This window comes from Salvelinus alpinus, chromosome 29, assembly GCF_045679555.1.
Source record: "Salvelinus alpinus chromosome 29, SLU_Salpinus.1, whole genome shotgun sequence".
Classification (NCBI taxonomy): Eukaryota; Metazoa; Chordata; class Actinopteri; order Salmoniformes; family Salmonidae; genus Salvelinus; species Salvelinus alpinus.
In genome coordinates this window covers 36,397,683-36,408,457 of record NC_092114.1, presented here as the reverse complement: position 1 = coordinate 36,408,457, position 10,775 = coordinate 36,397,683, and the positions used below count along the sequence as shown (strand labels likewise).

The window sequence follows — 10,775 nt, the reverse complement described above, 5'->3', positions numbered from 1 at the left end:
AACACATTTAATAAATTTTAGAATAAGGCTGTAATGTAACACAATACGGAAAAGATGAAGCAGTACGAATACTTTCCGAATGCACTGTATATTGGAAATTCTGCGACTATTCAGTCAATAGCTTTTGAACCAAGCATGCCATGACTATGAGTATGGTATATTCTGAAACAGGGGCGGATGGAGAACAATTCACACCTTAAAAAGAAATACTCCTACTAATAATAATAATAGATTTCCGAATGCACCGTATATTGAAAAATCTGTGACTATTCAGTCAGTAGCTCTTACACAAAACATGCCATGATTAGAACAATGATATATTCTGAATCAGGGGAAGATGGATAAAATTACCCCCCCCCCCCAAAAAAAAATGCTATGAAAAATGTTATGGAACAAAAACAACAAAAATTCTCCATCCTCCCCTGATTCAGAATATATAACTATCATAGTCATGGCATGCTTTGTGTAAGAGCTATTGAAGATTGAAACTCACACAAAAAAAAATATATATATACACACACAACAACAAAAAGCGTGGATTTTTCTCCATCCACCCCTGATTCAGAATATAGCATCCTTCATAGGCATGACATACTTAGTTAAATAGCTATTGAGAGAGAAAACCGAATATCCACCGAATGTCCAATATAAAACACATTTTACCTCGGTACAAAACCAGCAATTACGCATGTGTTTTAGCCTACACATAACTGTGGCTAAAACTGGACCCCTCGAGCTAATAAAGCCTAAATGTCAGGATCAATACTTTAGATGACAAAAAATAGACCGGTTTAAGAAGGAACCAATAATGGACAGTCTAAACAAGCGATGCAAGAGTTGTGTCAATAATATAGTACTAGGGGGTAACTAGCCCTCAGGGGGTAACTAGCCCCCCCCGTAATTCACATTAAGACCACAAGCTATTGCCAAATAATTTCCCCAACACTTTCCCTGGCTGACACTACTCTTGCTCAACCAAAAATGTCCTGTGTCATCACAAATTTTGGAGATATTTCAACACAATGCGTGTGGTAAGTTGATCTAATTTATTTCAATTTAGAAAAAGTTGTAGATATATTCAAATGAAGTTAGATCTATATATATTTTTTTTTATATACAAGTAGGAAAGCCTTAAGATAAATAATCAATTTGTTTAGAGAGAACATTTTTTATGAATTTTTACGAAAGTAGTAATATGTTGGATGAGTGTGTTGAGGGAAACTCGAGGGTAACTGGCCCCTTTATGGTTATGAATGGGTTTCTACCTGTCATTTAGACAATGACTAGGCCAGTTAGCGCTAGTTTATGCTAACTTGAGTTGTGCTCCAATTTTACTTGGGATAGCTTTATTTGTTACCTATGTACAAGTTAGAATTGTGCAATAGCAGAGCATAAGAGAGTTGCCACATCAATGTTACACTGAATTAATTAGTTAAGTTATTGTTATTAAATGTTATATTCCATTCCAATATTATATTTCAATGAATAATGTTTTTAATTAATTAAAAACTATTGAAAACCTTTTGCTCCTGAATGTCATTTTAAAGACTGCTGGGATCTAAAATCTTGCATTATTCAAATACTATTTAGTGCAAGTGTACATAATGGATTGTATGGGAAAGGAACAACAAACATCAAACAAGAAAATGAATGTGCAGATGAGTAAAAAAATTAAAGGGGACTTTACATCAAATCTCCTCATAGTCCGGATATTAATGGTGACATGTGCAACACCATTTCCCCCCCATATTTGATTTAAATAATAAAATAAGACAACTAGACTTAGCTTTTAAGTATTACTTACTAAAGAAAAAAAGGGGTGGGGCTATTTTTCTTTAAACCGCCCCTTTTCTAAAAACAACATTTCATGAAATAACTAAAATACTGTAGCCATTTATTTACATGACCTTTATCCACATACCAATTTTTCTCCAAGCATTGCTTTTTTTTGTGTCAGCAATTAGACATTGTTCTTAGTGTGGGCTAGTTACCCCCTATTACCCTAACCGTTTCGTCCTCACGATTATCCCTTGAGAAATTCTTCATTGGAGGTTTTCTCAGCGTTGATATGTTTTAGCAGTTGTTAAACTGCCTAGTTCAAAATTGCCGCCGGTATAGGCACGTAACGCCCATCTGACTATCCAAGATAGCGGCTGCGGTGGCAAATTGGTTTAGATTACATGAGAAGAAAATGATGGTCTGTTATAATAAGCGTTTCTCTTGTCCTTTCCTTAATGACCTTCTGTAACCCGTCCCAACAAGAAGGGCCTTCTATCATTTTCACCAGAGAATTGACCAGCGAGAGATTGACTGAAGATAAATTCTGTGGAGGGAGCAAGATCAAGTCATGACCAGGTAAACTGATTCTTTATCTACGGTACATGTCTGCACCTGTCATGAGCTCTGAGGCGCAGGGTTGCAGGGAGATGTTGGGGGTTTATGCATCCTGTGCTGTGTAGGTTAAGTTTTGTTTTATACCCAGCAAGCTGGTCCAGCATATCAAGCTAATGATTAACAATATGTTACTTTATCACAGGTAATTTATTTGCACGTTATTGGCTACACTCATCCAGGTATCACCTGTGAGATGGTTTCGCCTGCAAGGTATGTGTGAATAGCCTACCCAATGGTTTGATTTGTAATTAAAAGCTTAGGCTATGAGATGCTTTTCTGTCATTTTGTAGATATCAAGTGGCCATCTTAGTTTTAGGTTTTGATCAATTCAATTTGGCTAGGCCTACCTATTCAAATATATCCTACAGTAGACCTATTTATAATCGGCATTGTTTTGTTTCCAAAAACGGATAGTCAAGTAATATGTCTGCCAGAATGCTCTGCCGAAGTTGAGTTAGTAGTGGTTGATGCCAGTAAAAGCCAGATTGGGCTTTAAGTTGACAATGGCATTGAAAAAAATGTGTTAACATGAATTGTAATGAAGGGAAAATGTAATGATGTGACCTCAAGCGACATGGTGGATTTGTTCGTATAGCCTACAATATTGTGTTAAAAGCAGCAGAGGATAAAATACATGTTGGTTGTCTTAGCGACATGGTGGATTTGTTCGTATAGCCTACAATATTGTGTTAAAAGCAGCAGAGGATAAAATACATGTTGGTTGTCTTATCGGTTTTCCTCCTGTAGATGGCGCCTGTTGATCACTAGAGATCAGTCTACTAACAGCAATCTGTTGATCAACGGTGTGTGTTCACTTCGCTGAACAGGGGCAATACAATTGTATGGGAGAAAGCAGGCCAGGCAGACAGGCGTTTTTCATCTGGGAGCGCCATGAGCAAATGTTTACGGTCAGAGGTTTCCTCTTGTGGGCACGATTTATTTCGTTCGTAGCGAGAAGAGAGCTTGCTACCTTAGTGGCGTAGGTAGGCTTCTACAACAATCAGACCGTCTACCTGAACGCAAGGGCGCTCTGGTTAGATCAACGGGAGGGAAATATAAGCACCAACACTCGGTGAAGGTACACAATCCTCTGTACTTTGAGATGTGGGTAAGAACGCTGTGTCGAGTAGGGCATTTTAGCAGCTTTTGTTCAATTCGTTTGCACAACACGTTAAATATAGGCTATATAGCTAGTTATGCACTTGAAATTAGCACATTTCAACCAGCACAACGAGAATGTCGTTAGCCTGCTAACGTTTGCTAGCTCACTCTTTTTTTCAGTGAGTGTTTTGATTGCAAACAGCCCATGTTATAGCCAGCATACTCATGGCAGCCTGCACATGTTTCTGTAATTTGCGTTACAGAACAAAAAACCGGAACAAAACCGATGCACATGTGTGATAATGCACGCTTGTATTTTGCAAATGATTCTGAATGACTTTTGCGCGCTATATACGTAGAGAACGCAACAATTCTGGGATGAATATGGGAAAACACGTGCTTCCCTCTGTCTGTGGCATGTATTGACTGTTTTCCATGTTCTTGTACTTGGTTGTTATTGTAACGTTATGCAACTTGCTTCCAGCGTTCCCTCAGGAATTCAACGTTTGTGGGTGTTGAGTAATATCAGCAGTGAAAATATCAGCTATATTCACTGGCACATAACCTTTGCCCTGTCTGTTTTCCCGGCAACGTTTCCAACCAAACGCATAACATGGCGAAACGTGTCACGATTGTCTACACTCGGTCTCAAACGTGAGTCTACCCCCCTGATTCCACTGCTGCACAGAGATGCAGGATACCCATGAATAGGCTATATCTGCGTAACAAAGTGATTTGAATGCCTTTTTGTTATTCTGTGACCGACCTAATGCCAAGGGAAAGCCAGGCTGGGCTGCAAATATAAAGGCAAGGAAGTCATAATTGACTGACTATTGTCTTTATGGAGAGGGAGGGTCTTCTTCCTCTTACCTACTGAGGTGGAAAATTGGATAGATAGTTGAAGTGTGCATCAAAGGGGCACAAACAATTGCTTCTGCCCTTTGAGGAGGAATTCCACAGCTCTTGAAACCAAAGCGTGCACAGCACAATTATCTTGCATGAACTCTGCTTCAGCCTCAGGACATGCTTGCTGATGCTTTATAACCTGTCGGTAGTCGTTGTCCAGTCCTTTCATCTGACACTATTGTTCATTATTGGGGGATTTTCCCTCAGATCTTTGTATCATGAGTCAATGAGTAATGTTTGATAGCAGAGAAAGGGGTGTGGTGGGCAGAAGTGCAGGTATCTGCTGGTTTGTCTCTTTTTAAGAGAGGCTTTGTATGCTTCATTCACACACCTGTCACCAGGCAGTCTGTCAGCTATGTACAGTCTTGTATCATTAACCTTTTTTTAAATGACTAGTATTTGTTGATTAAAGTGGAACTGACATAATGCTATCAGGTTGTAAATCACAGCTGGTCTGGTACATTGTTTGCTGCCTCAAGCCTATTGGGATGCACTGTTTCAGTTTTAATACTTTGGACAAAAATGGTTGAATGTAATGAAGGCTGGGAATGTCAATATAATCATACTAGCATTGGCAATGATAACAAGTCAGTCATAACGTGGCTAATAGGATAGCTTATCTATTTATGTATTCATTTATTTAGCAAGCTAAAAACACGGAGCCTAATGTTAGCTATAAATGCAATATGTAAAGTGTTGGTCCTATGTTTCATGAGCTGAAATAAAAGATCCCAGAAATGTTCCATACACACAAAAAGCACATTTCTCAAGTTTTGTGCAGAAATTTGTTTACATCCCTGTTAGTGAACATCTCACTATTTCACTCTTGCTAACATTAGTTGATCTGGTTGTTGATGTGCATAGGCAACTGAGCCAGAGAGAGCCTACCTCATTGTTTGATCAATAAGACTGTAAAGTTCCCAAATCTAAGAGGACTCCTGTGGAATTTGCATATTTGCAGAAATCCATTCAGGTGTATTGTGTGGCTTTTGGCGAATGCTTTTTAATGATGTAAAGTCACGCTGTTACTGCTGCCTGTAAACACGCAGCCCAGTTTAAAGTGAATGATGGCAGGCCTGTGTGGAAAATGGCTTATTTTCATATAGGCCTAATCTAGCTCTGATTGGCTATTGCTGTGTAGAGTTCGGTCCTGGACAAGACGGATGTTTTTATTATGGTTTATTTAGTGCAGTGTCTATTAATTGTCCAAACGCACAGTCGCTTTATAACTCTCTATATTGCTATAGAATTTTAACAAATTACTTATATGAATGTTTGGGATTGAAGTAGAGTATGAAAATGGCCATATGTTTTTTTTAAATTTAACTAGGCACGTCAGTTAAGAACAAATTCTTATTTACAATGACAGCATACACCGGCCAAACCCGGACAACGCTAGGCCAATTGTGCGCCGCCCTATGGGACTCCCAATCACGGCCGGTTGTGATACAGCCTGGATTCGAACCAGGTTGTTCTGTAGTGACACCTCAAGCACTGTGATGCAGTGCCTTAGACCGCTGCGCCACTCGGGAGCCCCAGAATGTGGGTGTATATGAATGTATTAAAATCTGATTTCATGTTGCTAAAAAGCTGTCAGTTCCACTTTAAATCTGACTTTGTTAGTATAATGAGTAATTAAGGAATGTCAAGTTACAAGTCAATTGACACGTCAACCCGAGAAATAGCAACTCTACAGCGCGCCAATGGCTAAATTACTTCCGGACATGAACGGTTTGTAGAGTTCTTCCTCCTCACCTTTCATGCTCTGGGCTGGTCAGATCTGCTGTAGTCATGGAAACCCCACAGGGGCCTAGGGGATCAAAGCCTTCCCTGAGCCATTCCAGGAGACTTTCCTCTCGCTTTTCACGCGCTCTCTCTGTCCACTCTCTCGATGCCATATATATATATATGACACACAGACACACACACACACAAGTCTTCTCTTTCTTTCTTGTCTTCTCTTTCTTTGCAGCTGGGGTTACCCCTACCTAGGGCTATAGAGGTCATGACATTTTGTCATGCGAAAGACTGCCTGTCTCAAGGGTAATTGACAGTTAATGAACATAAACATGTTTCGCAACTCCAGACCTCCACACATACAAGCTGCGTACAAGCCGCTGCTGCGTGCCTTTGGAACATCTGCATTTAAAAAAGTATAATAAATCAATTGAATATACAGTGGGGAGAACAAGTATTTGATACACTGCCGATTTTGCAGGTTTTCCTACTTACAAAGCATGTAGAGGTCTGTCATTTTTATCATAGGTACACTTCAACTGTGAGAGACGGAATCTAAAACAAAAATCCAGAAAATCACATTGTATGATTTTTAAGTAATTAATTTGCATTTTATTGCATGACATAAGTATTTGATCACCTACCAACCAGTAAGAATTCCGGCTCTCACAGACCTGTTAGTTTTTCTTTAAGAAGCCCTCCTGTTCTCTACTCATTACCTGTATTAACTGCATCTGTTTGAACTCGTTACCTGTATAAAAGACACCTGTCCACACACTCAATCAAACAGACTCCAACCTCTCCACAATGGCCAAGACCAGAGAGCTGTGTAAGGACATCAGGGATAAATTGTAGACCTGTACAAGGCTGGGATGGGCTACAGGACAATAGCCAAGCAGCTTGGTGAGAAGGCAACAACTGTTGGCACAATTATTAGAAAATGGAAGAAGTTCAAGATGACGGTCAATCACCCTCGGTCTGGGGCTCCATGCAAGATCTCACCTCGTGGGGCATCAATGATCATGAGGAATGTGAGGGATCAGCCCAGAACTACACGGCAGGACCTGGTCAATGACCTGAAGAGAGCTGGGACCACAGTCTCAAAGAAAACCATTAGTAACACACTACGCCGTCATGGATTAAAATCCTGCAGCGCACGCAAGGTCCCCCTGCTCAAGCCAGCGCATGTCCAGGCCCGTCTGAAGTTTGCCAATGACCATCTGGATGATCCAGAGGAGGAATGGGAGAAGGTCATGTGGTCTGATGAGACAAAAATAGAGCTTTTTGCTCTAAACTCCACTCGCCGTGTTTGGAGGAATAGAAGGATGAGTACAACCCCAAGAACACCATCCCAACCGTGAAGCATGGAGGTGGAAACATCATTCTTTGGGGATGCTTTTCTGCAAAGGGGACAGGACGACTGCACCGTATTGAGGGGAGGATGGATGGGGCCATGTATCGCGAGATCTTGACCAACAACCTCCTTCCCTCAGTAAGAGCATTGAAGATGGGTCGTGGCTGGGTCTTCCAGCATGACAACGACCCGAAACACACAGCCAGGGCAACTAAGGAGTGGCTCCGTAAGAAGCATCTCAAGGTCCTGGAGTGGCCTAGCCAGTCTCCAGACCTGAACCCAATAGAAAATCTTTGGAGGGAGCCGAAAGTCCGTATTGCCCAGCGACAGCCCCGAAACCTGAAGGATCTGGAGAAGGTCTGTATGGAGGAGTGGGCCAAAATCCCTGCTGCAGTGTGTGCAAACCTGGTCAAGAACTACAGGAAACGTATGATCTCTGTAATTGCAAACTAAGGTTTCTGTACCAAATATTCAGTTCTGCTTTTCTGATGTATCAAATACTTATGTCATGCAATAAAATGCAAATTAATTACTTAAAAATCATACAATGTGATTTTCTGGATTTTTGTTTTAGATTCCTTCTCTCACAGTTGAAGTGTACCTATGATAAAAATTACAGACCTCTACATGCTTTGTAAGTAGGAAAACCTGCAAAATTGTCAGTGTATCAAATACTTGTTCTCCCCACTGTATACCATAGTAAATCCATTGTTTGTTTTAGGCAGGTCTAAAGAAACATGATATGAAGAAAATGTATTTCAGATTAACAGAATATTGGTTGGCCTATTTATTGTATGTTATCTGGCTATGCCACATGCAACAGGCTTGTTCATTTAGCAGACAAGATGTGTCATTATTTTATATGAATTTATAGTAAGAAGAATATAATTGAACTTAGCTGAATAAAATTGAAAGGATATTTTTCACATATGCGAGTGCGCATATGAATGCTAGGTTGAGTGTAAAGGGGATTATTTGAAACAGGTTCTATAGGCTATGCTAGACTTAAAGTTGCCAAATAACTCTAGTTGTTAATGATACAAACCTTACATGCTGACCAGACCGCACGTTGATTTTTGTCAATCCACCCCGGACGCACTCGGGACACGCAGGTTGAAATATCAAAGCGAACTCAGAACCAACTATATTAATTTGGGGACAGGTCGAAAAGTATTACACATTTATGGCAATAGCTAGCTAGCTTGCTGTTGCTAGCTAATTTGTCCTGGGATATAAACATTGGGTTGTTATTTTACCTGAAATGCACAAGGTCCTCTAGGACAATTAATCCACAGATAAAAGGGTAACGTTAAACCAAGTTCGTTTCTAGTGATCTCTCCAGGCTTCTTCTCCTCCTTTGGACTTTATATGGCGGTTTAACTTTAACCTCTACAGGATCGGTGTTTCCCCCTGCGTGACGGTTGAGCTAATGTAGGCTAATGTAATTAGCATGAGGTTGTAAGTAACAAGAACATTTCCCAGGACATAGACATATCTAATATGGGCAGGAAGATTAACAAGAATTTAAGCTAACTGCACTGTCCAATTTACTGTAGCTATTACAGTGAAAGAACACCATGCTATTGTTTGAGGAGAGTGCACAGTTATGAACATTTGGGCAGTCGTGATGCAACATTTTGAACAAAAATGCAATGGTTCAATGGATCAGTCTAAAACTTTGCACATACACTACTGCAATCTAGTGGCCAAAATCTACATTTCACCTAGATTTCTAAGTCATATGTTAGCCTTTCTCTTGCATTTCAAAGATGATAATTTAAAAAAATAAACATTTATAATATTTTTTGTATTATCTTTTACCAGATCTAATGTGTTATATTCTCCTACATTCCTTTCACTTTTCCACAAATGTCAAAGCGTTTCCTTTCAAATGGTATCAAGAATATGCATGTTCTTGCTTCAGGTCCTGAGCTACAGGCAGTTAGATTTGGTATGTCATTTTAAGCGAAAATTGAAGAAAGGGTCCGATCCTTTTTAAGGTGCATTACCACAACCAACTGGGCTGGAGTGTGGACCTCAGTTAATCTTTCAATCACCCACGTGGGTATATGCTTCTCAAAACTAATGACGAGATGGCACGTGGGTTATATGCTCCTGAAACCCAACGAGGAGATGGAAGAGGCAGGACTTACAGCGCATCAAATGACACAAATAGAACCGAGTTCTATTTTAGCGCTTGGCCACGCAGACGCTCGCGAGCAGTGTGGATTCAATGATTGAATAACATGTATGTGAGCGGTGTGGTCAGCATGTTAGAATGTCTTATAAATCAAAACATACAGTGCCTTCGGAAAGTATTCAGACTCCTTAACTTTTTCCACATTTTGTTACGTTACAGCCGTATTCTAAAATTGATTAAATGAGGGGGGGAAAATCCTCAGCAATCTACACACAATAACCCATAATGACAAAGCGAAAAACTGTTTTTTAGAATTCTTTGCAAAAATAAAATAAAAAAATAAAATAACAGACCTATGAGATTCGAAATTTAGCTCAGGTGCATCCTGTTTCCATTCATTATCCTTGATGTTTTTACAACTTGATTGGAGTCCAGGTGGAGTCCACCTGTGGTAAATTCAATTGATTGGACAGGATTTGAAAAGGCATGCACCTGTCTATATAAGGTCCTACTGTTGACAGTGCATGTCAGAGTAAAAACCAAGCCATGAGGTCAAGGGAATTGTCCGTAGAGCTCTGAGACAGCATTGTGTCGAGGCAGCGATCTGGGGAAGGGTACCAGAACATGTCTGCAGTATTGAAGCTTCCCAAGAACACAGTGGCCTGGAAGAAGTTTTGAACCACCAAAACTCTTCCCGGAGCTGGCCGCCTGGCCAAACAGAGCAATTGGGGGAGAAGGGCTTTGGTGAAGGAGGTAACCAAGAACCTGATGGTCACTCTGACAGAGCTCCAGAGTTCCACTGTGGAGATGGTTGTCCTTCTGGAAGGTTCTCCCATCTTTGCAACACTCCACCAATCAGGCCTTTATGGTAGAGTGGCCAGACGGAAGCCACTCCTCAGTAAAAGGCACGTGACAGCCCGCTTGGAGTTTGCCAAAAGGCACCTAAAGACTCTCAGACCATGAGAAACAAGATTCTCTGATCTGATGAAACTAACTATTTGGCCTGAATGACAAGCATCACATCTGGAGGAAACCTGGCACCATCCCTACAGTGAAGCATGGTGGTGGCAGCATCATGCTATGGGGATATTTGTCAGCAGCAGGGACTGGGAGACTAGTCAGGATAGAGGGATAGATGAAAAG

General features: G+C 40.5%; 1 protein-coding gene across 5 annotated transcripts in view; it reads left to right on the top strand.

Annotated features, from left to right (window-relative positions):
• Nucleotides 1–2,207: 2,207 nt before the first annotated feature.
• LOC139558614 (semaphorin-4A-like) overlaps nucleotides 2,208–10,775 on the top strand; it is a 51,268-nt gene continuing 42,700 nt past the window's right edge. For 2 of the 5 annotated variants that reach the window (XM_071373851.1, XM_071373847.1), the window contains exon 1: nucleotides 3,216–3,472. The gene's annotated coding sequence lies outside the window, so the exon portion shown is untranslated. Of the gene's footprint in view, nucleotides 2,356–3,215; nucleotides 3,503–10,775 lie in introns of those variants that run through there. The other 3 variants (XM_071373850.1, XM_071373849.1, XM_071373848.1) reach the window with 3 other exon arrangements.